Source organism: Salmo trutta, chromosome 12, assembly GCF_901001165.1.
Source record: "Salmo trutta chromosome 12, fSalTru1.1, whole genome shotgun sequence".
Taxonomy (NCBI): domain Eukaryota; kingdom Metazoa; phylum Chordata; class Actinopteri; order Salmoniformes; family Salmonidae; genus Salmo; species Salmo trutta.
Window position 1 is genome coordinate 53,157,429 of NC_042968.1, and position 13,719 is coordinate 53,171,147.

The following is a 13,719-nucleotide window of genomic DNA, read 5'->3' on the forward strand; positions in this document are numbered from 1 at the left end:
TATGTTATTATTTTTATTGCTGGCTCTGTTATACAGTTAATTACATGTGTATGGCCATAGGGACAATAAAATGATCCTACCTAGACTAGCCTACAACACCACAATGCAATTAATATTTGTATTATTATTTTCAAGTAAGTACAAGTAATAATGTAATTTGAATAAATGCTCAAAAGCAGTTAATTGAACGTTTCATTCCATTTGGATAAATTGTGGGTCTACTCTCAGCAGATTATAATGTCTTGAAAGGCATAGTGCAGGGCAGTCAGGCTGTATTTACATTTCTGATACTGATGCGCTGTGGCTGATCATCATTCTCCTGACTCTTTTAAAATAGTGTAGCCACATAGGCCTATGCTTCTAGCAGGCCCAGTTATTCAGGAAAGCTTACTGTGCGTTCTGCCTCCTTTCTGATCCGAGTGGCTATTCCTCGACCTAGAACCTAACGCTTCAATATAGCCAAAATATTTGTACTTTTACTTTTAAAATGTATTACCTTTTATGTGTGCAATAAACACAACCAGTCACAATGTTTAAATCCGATTAGGCTACTTCAAAAGTATCCTGTAGTTGGTAGGCTACCTGCGCACGTTCATCCACTCCACTAACTAATACAATTCCAGCATCCAAACTGCGCATTGGCCATTCCATGAATGGAAAGAAACATCAGTTACAAAATAGCAAAAAGTTAAATGACATTCAGAGATTGTCAAGCCAAGCCATCGATACTGAGTAGGGAAAGATGTATTCCCTGTTTGTCCGGATTGACATACTCTTTTTAAATGGGATGTTGAAAACGCAAACCATGATGATGTGCTCGAAGTCGGTATTCTGTATGCAGTTATGAATTGCTTATTGGTTGTGTGTAGTGCTTTGGCACATAAACCTGTTGGTGGAAAATCGTTGCATATATTTTATATAATTATAAATACAGCATCAAAATGTTGAAAATCTGATTTCCTAGTTGATAATTGTCTGCAGCCGGCTCTGATTATATTGTAATGACATAGGCAGGGAGTTTGAGCTCGTCCGTGATGGTCGGCGAACCCTCAACCAAACTGTCCCTTATTCTATAAAACGAAATCATGAAATCATGAAGCGCTACCTACACAAATTATTGTTGCTGTTTAAACAACAATATCATGTCTAGCGTTCAGCAGTATATCTTACATTAACCCCCTACCAATGTTTGTGGGGGACAGGTCGTGTACACTTTCATGTCTCACCTTTTTTTCCTCAATCAGACAATCACATGCGCACACGTAAATTTCATTCACACACTCAGTCAACCACAATGAAAAAAGAGAGATTTGATTCACATAAATTACCTATATCATCATTTAGACTTTTGAATATCATTTTTCAATTGGCAACACGTCCTGCTGCACCAATTTCAAAACGGATGCCATAATCGAAATGTATGGTATGATTGAAACAGGAATGACCATGAACAAAGCAAAAGTGCTAGTTGACAAGAGACATAGGCCTAATAGAGGTACATTAAGAATACTTTTTCATATGTTCTAGGATATTGTCATGTTTAGCTTTTTCCATCCCTGTTTTAACCCACCATCACTAGAAACCCATTTACAGACATATAATGCCATTGTCAATCCTCTTGTTCTTCAATGTCCTCGCGAGTCTCTGTCCTCTTCTCCTTGTGACAGGTGAAAATTCGCTGCATTTCCTCCTCATACCTAATGAAATTATCTCCAAATCTGGCCCAGGCTTTCATGGGGACCGTTATGGTGTTCCTGTATGGCTGTTTTACCTCGCTAATCTTTAAAAAGACACCATACCGATTGGAACCAACGTCGAAATAAAACCTCTTATTGTCCACTCGGAATGATGCTGCATCGGGAAACTCGGTGGATTCTTCATGGTTCCCATTGCCTCTTCCAATCTCATCCGTGGCATCATCATCGCCGTAGTCTTCAATCAGCTGCGACAGTGCATCTCTGAATTCGATTAGCCCTTGAGCCGGCAACACTATGGTTTGATCGATGCCCTGGCCGTAGTAACCGATGGCCCCATGCCCTCTGCTGACAGTCTGTCTGATGCGGAGGAACCTGCCTCGCTGGTTCTCTTTCAGGTCCAGATAGTACTTTCTATTGTCTCTCTCAATGAATTCACTCTTCAGGACGCGATGAGTATGTTCCTCCGACACCGCAGAGCCAGTGGGAGACACTGATGCTGCGAGATGATCCTGCGGTCTTCTGCGGGAATCGTGCGGGCGGCCCTGGCCATTGCTCTGCTCTTCTGGCCGTGGTACCAGGCCACCTCTCAACCCAATATGAGCGTAATAATCAATGAAGTCCCCCAGGCAATAACGTAGATCGGGTGCCATTGACATGGACAGCGTTAATTTGCTCTTTCTGATGTTATCATGACTTTCTCTTCCAATCCAAACCTCTGCAATTTTTAGGAATCGGCCCCGTGCACTTTGTTTTACATCCAAATAAAACCGTTTCTTCTGGATGTCGACACGTTTAGAGGCAAGCTCCTGAATGTCTATGCCCTGCTGCTGACTGCCAGGGTGAACATACTGTTGAGGATATGCGCCTCTCGCCATAGAATCTGATGCAATCCTTCCTCTGTCTCTTTCCATCCCTCTTGAATATGTTGTATCAGACATCATTATTTCGTTTCCAACACAGTTAAGCACACGACAAATTGCCTGACATTACCAGCCAACATGCTGTCTTTCATGTAACCTTATTAGTTTCGCTAGACAGACAGTTTATTGCTATAGTAGGCTAAATTTGAAAGATACCTGGAATGACCTGAAATGACCGCTACCTGACAGGAGTATTCAGCTGATCGAGTTTCTGCGTCCGGATTTAAAGGTCAAGCGTTAGTAACGTTTGGTGCCATTTTCATCGTAACCCTTGGCAAGACGGGTTACCTAGCTACCCCCTTTCCTGCATCTGACAGTTCTCCCGGACAGTCTCTTCAGAGGGCGCTGCTTCAGTGGTTTCCACTAGTCACTAAGCCACAAAGTCAAAATTGGTTTTATCGTAAAAAATAACAATACAAAAATAGGTTTTGGGTCTTAATTTAAGGTTAGGGTTAGGCATACGGTTATTGGTATGGTTAAGGATTAAAATCGCATTTTAAAGAATATACATTTTAGAAATAGGCGGGGTTTATGATGTTGTGGCTTTGTTAACTAGTGACGACCTGCTTCGTTAGCGGTAGATTGATGAATCCAATGAACCCATCCAACTCTCTCCTCCTTCCATTTCCAGCAGCGAAATCCCACGGTTTAAAGAGACAACCTAATCCTAGTTTGAGCAGTACAGTTTAATTTGACACAGCAAGCGAATTTACTGCAAAGAACTGCCTTTATAAGGTAGATAGCTGCAATAACGCTGTCGCCGTGGACAAAGATGCTGCCAAGGAAAATATAAAGGCTTACCTACCAATCTTTTCAACATTAATAAATTAGTGGAAGGCACATGGTAATTGATTGACAAAATATAGAGCAGTGCGCCGACCACCGGTATAGTCCCAGTCGGTATTAGATAAAAGGTGGGGGAAACAAATTGTGGTTACCATTGGCTCACAGCAAAAATGTTTTTTAAAATTCAAACGTAATTTTCTTGTTACCTGCTTGTCAATTACAAAACTACATTTAAGAAAAGAAAAGTACAACATGTTTAATGATTACTTTTCAGCATTGCCTGCTCCCTAGCATTCTCACGTAATAGAGCTTCCTTCATGTCGCTTTTCATGATGGTGCTAGCAGCCACATGAGTGAGTGAGTGCTAGTTAGCTACAGGGGCGAAAATCTGATATCAACTTTGGAGGGGACAATTACATGAAATTTTCTCAAGAGCAATTCTTGAGGGGAACACCAAAAGTAGTGCTGTAACACATAGCCTACGTTGTAATATGTTAAATGTATATTGAGGAACCATAATTACTACTACTGGATAATTGATAGGTACAGTAGTTAACAGAAGGGTTGTCCCAACTTGTTCAAATGTTTAAATCATTATAATACTACTAATAATAATAGTTATATGTGGTCCCGTGTGGCTCAGTTGGTAGAGCATGGTGTTTGCAACGTCAGGGTTGTGGGTTTGATTCCTACGGGGGACCAGTATGGGGGAAAAAAATCAATGAAATGTATGCATTCACTACTGTAAGGCGTTCTGGATAAGAGCGTCTGCTAAAATGACAAAAAAAATGTAAATGTTATAGCAGTGTTCCTTATCAGTCCAGTATGTCTGCAGGTATTTGTATTTACAACCAGCAATACCAAGAAAGGCCAGTAGGTGGCAATGGTACACTGTATGGGTGCAGTTTTCGTAAATACAATTAACATGGTGTGATCTCGTCTAAAACAATCTCCATTGAGTAACATCACAAAGTTGTTCTCCGTATTGAATTGACCTTTTAATTTTACTTTTTCTGATACATTTATATAGTCATTAAATATGTGCCACTGGCCTGAGTCTACTACAATAGCTTTACAAGAACAAAAAGCTAAAAATAAGTACAGTTCTAAAAGCAAAATAACTACTTCAATGAATAACCCAAATAAATCAATCAAAATATCCTTCAGTGTCTCAACTCTTCAAACAGCAGCTATGGACAAGTATGTCACACAAAGTATGCAATTTTAAATAAAATAACATGAAATAAATAATTAGTAAGTGTACTGTCATGTACTAAAAACTGAAAACTGCTAAACAAAAGAAAAAATATCATACTATACACCAGGGGTTCTCAAACAGGGGTCCATGGACCCCTAGGGGTCCCTGGTGTAATTGCAAGGGGTCCGTGAAATAAAAATGTGTAATGAACATATTCAGTACCACAAGGTTTCCAGTGACTTTACATATAATATAGAGGGGGTGGAGGAACCTGAGGACCGCTCAAAACCTTGCCTGCCTTGCCTCAAAATATGCTGGGGTTCCAGTACCCCTCACTGCTACACACACTACTGAACAAAAGAACCGAACATATGTTTGCGGGTTTCAATGGATCCAACAAATTGCTGGCAGATATTTTCCTTCTTGAGACTGTCCAGCCTGTCTTTATGTACATTACAGACAACTACGCCGTTCAGTCCATCTTGGCCCATGCTAGCCCGTAGCCAATTCTTTAACCTACGGAGTGCACTGAAACTCCTCTCAGCCTCACATGAAAACACTGGCACCACAAACAAAATTCTGATCAGCACCTCAACTTGGTCAAACAACCCCCGCACCTCCACTGGAAGCCTCCTGAGGACCTCTTCTGCCTCTCCACTGCTGCTACAGGAGTATTTGTTGTGAAAGAGAGGGATCTGCACTGAAAGAGAATCTATGTTCAGCTCTGGGTACTGATCTAGAGACTCATCCAACTCCCCCATGAGAAGCGCTCTTTCCAACTTTTGCAGGACGTTTAGACTGTCCTGGTCAAAACGGTTGCCAAACTGAACCTCCACACCATCCAACACTTTAAAAAATTCTGCCCTATAGTGATCCACTGCTTTGCCAGCAAATCGTCTTGAGTGCGTCTCAATGGATTCAATGGATTCAATAGAGTCAATCAATGTTGTTGCTTTCTCATACAGTGCAAGGTAGCGTTCGTCATTTCTCTTGCCCCTAAGAGATGACCGCACACACTCGACTGCAGCCTGCATACCAGAGACAGTCTGAGTTTTCTTCTGCAGTGAAATGTTTAGACATTCAAGCTCTCCAAGAACAGCAGAGGCAAGTGTGAGGCCCAACACAGTCTTGCCTTTGCTGAAGTGCTCGAATAAGCCACTGGCAGTTGAAGCTGTCTTGGATGCAGTTTTTGCCATCTCCTCTAGGCTGCTTAGTACCCGCTCATACTGCCCTAGCACAGCTCTAATAGCAGTATTCCGCACAGTCCACCTTGTTGGACATAGGGGTTTCAGGGTGGTCAGATTTGTATCTTTGGACGTGGCAATTGATTCAAACATGCTCTTAAACTTTCCTGACTGGCCATAGAGGACACCTAACTGATGGACCCAAGAAAGGGAATCCCGGATCAGTGGGGAGGCTGTGCAGCCAGCCTGTGTAATCAGATTTACACAGTGTGCTCCACAATGCACATAGAGGGCTAATGGCTGCTGCCTCCTCACAATTGCCTGTGCACCTGTGTATTTTCCTGCCATGTTTGAGGCACCATCGTAACTCTGCCCACGTAAGCCAGACATGGGCAAATTGAGCCTCAACAACACATCAGTTGCCACTTTCGCAATGCCCTCGCCTGTTGTCTCCGACACCCTGTATAGCCCAATAAACTCCTCATGAGGGACAAGGTCATGGTCAACATAACGCAGGCAGACACTCTCCTGTTCAGCACCAGAGACATCTTGAGTACCATCAACAATTACTGAAAATTGTACAATCGGCAGAGACCTAATCTCAGCTGCAATGCCTTGAATGACTGTATTGGAGATTGGGGGTATCTATGGCATTTTCCAATTATGTCCCTATTTTACAAGTAAAAAAAATGAGAACCTTTCATAATGTTGCCAAACAAAGACTCAAACTTACCTGAGACTCCCTGTCTCTGCATATCTGTCCCCAACTCTGCTGTCTGTGTGCCATCTGTTGCCTGCTCTGCCTAATGACATCATTGTGAAACATTTCTATTAGCATTTCACTTCTTTCTTATGAACATTTTATCAACTAGTCTTTGAGATATTAGGCTACTAGGGTTCTTACTTTGCGTTTTGGTGCACTGAAAAATACTCTGATGTCCGTCTTTTTTATTTTTTCTGCCATTTTTCTACCTGGCTGGCTGGCTGGCTGGCTACACACACACAGTGTGTAGGTTATTTACAGTAGGAGATGGGCTTCTATCATCTTATCTTCCATCATTCTATATGGACTTCAATCTAAAAGGTAGCTAGCAAATGTGAAATGGATTGCAGTGACAAGAGTTGACAGCTGTATGAGTTCACCGTTTACACAACATATGCTGCAACCTTTTGTAATTTTAATATAGTTTGTTTCATATTGGCTGGCTTCCAACAACAGCTGAATTTGCAAAGCTAGCGAGCACCAATTCCGTTTTCAGTGGTGTTTGCTATAGTCTTTGCTACCCAGGTTAAATAAAGGTGAAATAAAATAAATAAATAAAAGTTCCCTTGCGACAATTTAGCTTTTGCAACGAGACCATTAGATATATTTAAGACAATGGTAGAACAGAGTGCAGTTCTGTTCAGATTGGACTTCAGTTTATCGCTAACCTTATCACAGGGACTTTGAAGCACTAACTTACATCTATCTACATGCTGATCTTGGAATAAATTGACAATTCCATCTTTGACGGACGCCACATAAATGGAATAGGTACTAGCTAGCTTAATAGTTAATGTTTGTGCGCTAGCTCTCCAAATTCAGGTAGTGTGTGTGTGTGTGAACCCTGCCAACATAAAACAAAACATTGTTATGGCGCGATTGACTGGATGAACCTCACGTCAGTTACGTTCATTGAGTGCCTTTCAGACAGTAGATACGAACCCTCTGTTACCTTGCCAACTAAGGAACTGGCAGTGGATCAAACCATTGTGAGGCAAAGGGTGGGGGGGTCGCAATCTTTTGAAACTTAAAAACGCGCTATTAAGTGTCTATAATCAGCACAATTGCTTTCATTGCGTATTATTAATATTATTTAAATTACATAGTTATGTTTACAGTGATATATTGGGGTGGACTAATCATATTTTTCCCAGGATGGGGGGGTCGTGTCGCCCCTGTCCCCCCTGGGATTTCCGCCTATGGTTAGCTAGCTACCAACCACAACATTAAAGCTACAATATGTAATTTTTTGGCCAACCCGACCAAATTCACATAGACTTGAGTTGTGAGTTATAGAGCTTTCATTATCATTGAAAGCAAGTCTAAGAAGCGCTAGGTCTGTACTATGTGCACTATTTCTATGCTTCCCGTTCTTTTACATTCGGATTTGTACACCAGCTTCAAACAGCTGAAAATACAATCTTTTGTGTTATGGAAAAGATATATCACAGTGGTTTAGATGGTACAATGCTTCTCTAAACTATACTTGCTTATTTTGTCACAGAAACTGAAATTAGATGACTATTAGAATTTTCGCAACCAGGAAATGGCGAAGCGATTTTTGCATAGTGCATCTTTAAGCTACCCAATTTTATAAATCCCTCAAACTTGTGAAACTTAAAAAATTAGAAAAATTATTACAAGTCATGTCTCTGAGGGTCTGTTAATGTGTCATTACCTTGTCACATATTAATGATGTCCTGAATTATTATTTTGTTTTGGGCGGGGGGGGGGGGGGGGGTCGCCTGGTGTTCTATTATTTCATTTTTTTCATTGGATCCACAGGAATGTCCCTGTATTGATGTGTAATACTGTTATTATTGCAATAACATATATATCTTTAAGCTACCCAAGACCAACAACTATACGGCTACAAGTTATGAGTGGAGTTACAAACGGACTATACTAAACAAGTAAACATTTCTTACCTGTGATGAAATGTGTTCCACACACATAGCTACGTGCAGCCTACTTGGAGACCAGGTCCCCAAATTTCCCATGCCGAATACACACCAGCTTTTCAACATGTTTTTTAGATTTCTGTTGGCTTTTTTACAATGGGGGTCAATTGGAAATAACTTTTTTCCCTCCAATCTGTGTGTGTTGTCGAGGGAAATTTCTTATTATTACGTGAATATCGACTCGGAGTATAGTCATATTGTTTTAGTGCGCTATATGCAAATTATTCTATTGATTCAATCAGTTTTTTTCCCCCACTGCTAGGGGGGAAAAAACACGCTGCATTCAATAACGCAACAGTCTACTTGGCTTCAAAATGTCACGGTTTTCAAGGTTTTGAACAGACGATAAAATATTGTACTAACGTCCCGAGTGAATGTATGATATGTGACTCGTTTCAGGAAAGTAGGCGTACGTCGCGGGTCATTACTTCCCAGGAGAGCCATTTGAACATAAATTTTTTATTTATCAAAATGCATTTTTGGGGGGCAGAGAAGCCATCTGGAACATATGGACTTTCATGTGTCTTCATAACAAACTTGTATGCCATCTATAAACACGAATACAATTGTTAAATTACGAGCCTACTGTAGTTGGTTTGGCCAAAGAAAAGCCAGCAACCTTTCCGCTAGCCATGATTGGCTGAGATAATGAGTGGGATGGACATACTGAGAGATGAGTTCGGATTGGTCTGCCATATAGCTCGCTTCTGTCTGTTTGAGCTGGTCAGTATGTGTAGGTAATCCTGTCTAACGCGACCTTTTAAAAAAATATACTGTGTAGTAGAACTGCATAAATGTTTCTCTCCACTTTCTGGAAGTTAACATTTTTAAATCAATGGAATTAGAGTACGATAGCGAAGGAAATGGAGAAAACACCCGTCTCCAGATTACATCTTCAAACTCAGGTCAACCATGGCATCCGTGACAGGCAGAAAAGTTCATCCATGATGTATACAGGTAAGATAATATCTGAAAATATAGACTACATGTTTCTAATTTTGACAAAATCGTTTTCATTTAAAGTTAAAGTGTACTGTTAGCTAGCTACCTAACGTTAGCTGGCTGGCTTGCTAGCTAACATTATGTATATGATCTTATCATTCGTATCTCAGAGCCATTTTCTTTGCCAGTTAAAGAGACGTCATGAGTTGGGATTCTGTTTAATTGTTTTGCCGTTCACCTTCACACTCCTGGGCCAGACTATACTTAATCATAGGACCTACTGAGGAGATAAGTCTTCAGTAAAGACTTAAAGGTTGAGACTGAGTCTGCGTCTCTCACATGGGTAGGCAGACCATTCCATAAAAATTGAGCTCTATAGGAGAAAGCCCTACTTGTATGAGTTTGGCTATGAAGGTGTGGTTAATTTTCAATTCAGTGAGGCTCTCTAATGTGCTTATGTTTACCTATCCACCTGAGCTGTGCAGGGTCATAATTAAATAAAACCATCGCACTGTTTCTCTCAACCCATTTCAATATTCAGTGTTATGAGTGCATGCAATATTTATTTTAACCACCACTGTGAACTGGTTGTATTTGTAGTATTATCAATACGATCTGAGTTTAATTAAAGCGGTTCATAGGTACACCATGTGTTGCTGTATAGAGGTTTATTAGATGAGTCCTTACATGTGGTTCAGACTAACTCTTCTATCATTTGCATAGGTGATGTATGTACTGGAAATGTACATTTATGTACAAGCAGCAGGAACAGGTGCACAATGACGGACATTAGTGAATGGTATTTTATTTGCATATTTCCTTCAACACAGTAAACCTGATTATGCCCAGTTCTGTGGAAAAACACAAGGCTGATAATGAAACATTCTCCCATGTGTTGAAAATGGTGGGTAATATAGTCTACCCGCCTATGGGGGTTATAAGTCACTTTTTTTCCTCTCTCTCGCTCAACAGGTTCAAACAGGACTCTAAAATAAATGCAGGTCTGGGACAGGTGCACATCCGGTGAACAAGTCAGAGTTCAATAGCCGCAGGCAGAACAGTTGAAACTGGAGCAACAGCATGACCAGGTGGACTGGGGACAGCAAGGAGTCATCATGCCAGGTAGTCCTGAGGCATGGACCTAGGGCTCAGGTCCTCAGAGAGAGAGAAAGAGAGAGAGAGAATTAGAGAGCATACTTAAGTTCACACAGGACACCGGATAAGACAGGAGAAATACTCCAGATAACAGACTGACCCTAGACCCCCGACACAAACTATTGCAGCATAAATACTGGAGGCTGAGACAGGAGGGGGTCGGGAAACACTGTCTGAGCCAAGGACTCCATGCTTTCTGGTAAATTTTGAATACAATACTGGGTGGGGTGAATATATTTTATATGACATACATTATTTTTTGTTAACCTGTTATGGCTAGGGGGCAGTATTTTCACGGCCGGATAAAAAAATGTACCCCATTTAATCTGATTATTACTCCTGCCCAGAAACTAGAATATGCATATAATTATTGGCTTTGGATAGAAAACACCCTAAAGTTTCTAAAACTGTTTGAATGGTGTCTGAGTATAACAGAACTCATATGGCAGGCCAAAACCTGAGAAGATTCCAAACAGGAAGTACCCTCTCTGACCATTCCTTGGGCTTCTTGGCTCTGTTTATTGAACATTTAGGATCTTTGCTGTAACGTGACACTTCCTACGGCTCCCATAGGCTCTCAGAACCCAGGAAAACGCTGAATGATGTAATTCCAGCCGCTGGCTGAAAAACTTTAGTGCGTTTGGATGGTGGTCGATCAGAGGGCCATCAGACTGAGGCTCGTGCACGAGGGGATCCCATGTTTTTACTTTCTCTCTCTTTGAACGTAAACACGCTTTCCCGGTCGGAATATTATCGCTTTTTTACGAGAAAAATGGCATAAAAATTGATTTTAAACAGCGGTTGACATGCTTCGAAGTACGGTAATGGAATATTTAGAATTTTTTGTCACGAAACGCGTTGGGCGCGTAACCCTTATTTACCCTTTCGGATAGTGTCTTGAACGCACGAACAAAACGCCGCTATTTGGATATAACAATGGATTATTTGGGACCAAACCAACATTTGTAATTGAAGTAGAAGTCCTGGGAGTGCATTCTGACGAAGAACAGCAAAGGTAATAACATTTTTCTTATATTAAATCTGACTTTGGTGAGTGCTAAACTTGGTGGGTGTGTAAATAGCTAGCCCTGTGATGCCGGGCTATCTACTTAGAATATTGCAAAATGTGCATCCACCGAAAAGCTATTTTAAAATCGGACATAGCGAGTGCATAGAGGAGTTCTGTATCTATAATTCTTAAAATAATTGTTATGCTTTTTGTGAACGTTTATCGTGAGTAATTTAGTAAATTCACCAGAAGTTTGCGGGGGGTATGCTAGTTCTGAACGTCACATGCTAATGTAAAAAGCTGGTTTTTGATATAAATATGAACTTGATTGAACAAAACATGCATGTATTGTATAACATAATGTCCTAGGAGTGTCATCTGATGAAGATCAAAGGTTAGTGCTGCATTTAGCTGTGGTTTTGGTTTTTGTGACATTATATGCTAGCTTGAAAAATGGGTGTCTGATTATTTCTGGCTGGGTACTCTGCTGACATAATCTAATGTTTTGCTTTCGTTGCAAAGCCTTTTTGAAATCGGACAGTGTGGTTAGATAAAGGAGAGTCTTGTTTTTAAAATGGTGTAAAATAGTCATATGTTTGAAAAATGGAAGTTTTCGGATTTTCGAGGACTTTGTATTTCGCGCCACGCCCATCATTGGCTATTGGAGCAGGTGTTCCGCTAGCGGAAAGTCTAGATGTAAGAGGTTAACTAGTAAATAGCTTACAGCAAAGTGTGTGCAAATCATTTCTAACTTGTTAACCATGTGGGTTTTAGCTTACGTGAGCCTGCTAACTGAGGAGTGTTCATTCACCTGTTTCCATACATGTTTCATTTAAAAAAACATGTATCTTACAAAGGAGTTGTTTAAGTGTCCTCTCATCAAACAGCCAAAACAAAGGCCTTTTGATCTCAGAAACAACCTTGGATTCATGTGGCTGTGCCTTCACCTGTTGGCAGTCGACCAATAAATGCTCTCCAGCACAAAATAAGCATGAGATACTGGGAGCATCAGAAGCGTAGGTGCCTGGTCTCTTTACTTTTAATGTTTGTTCTTTTAGAGGTTTTTCAGAGTCACAATCTGCAACTACAGCTACTGCAGTGGCAAAGCTGCTCCCCCTACTCTTGGACTTGAACTGCTGTTTAAAGTCAGCTTCTGTTCTGGTTTTTAAAAACTTTTTTGTTGGACAGGGGATCTTGAATATCTCCATACAATGGACCCTGCAGTATTTTGGCCTGTTTTTCCATGAACGTCACAAGGTCACTGAACTGGGCCCTCAGGTGGTTTCTCTCTAAAATATCACATGCCGTAGACCTCCATTTCTCCCTTAGTTTGTAGGGAAGTTTTGACATGATCAACTTCATGTTGGAGGGAAGATTAAGCTCTTCCATGTTCTGTAGGTCTTGCATAGCGTTACAGCAACCTCTTAGATAGAGTGCATAGCCACCCTGTCCCTTTCCATCATCCGGTTTGATGTTTGTCCAGTTCCAAGCTTTTTCCATGTAAGCAGTGGTGACTTTGATTTCATTGCCAGTGTTCCTTTAACAACCTCTTAGCCTCTGCATAGCCTCTTCTGGCTTCCATATGCAGACAACTACGTACCAGATCCTTGGGCTAACCAGTGGTGTACTGTTCCAGGTAATAGAGCCTATCCTGGTGACTGCTTGTCTTATCTTCTATACCATGTTCAAATGCACGCATGAATGGCCTAAAGTTTAGAGGATCACTGTCAAACATAGGTATCTCCCTAACAGGGAGTGTGGCCTGTTTGTGCTGTAGTACAAGAAGGTCAGCAATTTCATTCTGCCTTTGCATGACAGTAGAGAGGTTATCATGGCTGGTATTATCGCTGATACCCGCAGTGTTGATTCTGTGTTGATTGCTAGACCTTGCTGTTGGCTGCTGAAGGGTGTGGTTCATGACTGTTTTCTGAATAGGTTTTGATGGCTTTGTTGTCGGTTGTTGTAAAACCCTTTGTAGTGGGGTCTTTGGAACTGCACCTAATGCAGCAAACTCAACAGGTGATGGTTCAGGTTCCACATAGACCTCGGGTTCCTGGTTCTCAAAATAAGAGTTAATTCCATCTTCTTGGCTTAGAAAATGGGC

General features: G+C 41.0%; 1 pseudogene; it reads right to left on the reverse strand.

Annotated features, from left to right (window-relative positions):
* Positions 1-790: 790 nt before the first annotated feature.
* LOC115203778 (purine-rich element-binding protein gamma pseudogene) lies at positions 791-2,995 on the reverse strand (annotated as a pseudogene).
* Between the last annotated feature and the right edge of the window lie 10,724 nt (positions 2,996-13,719).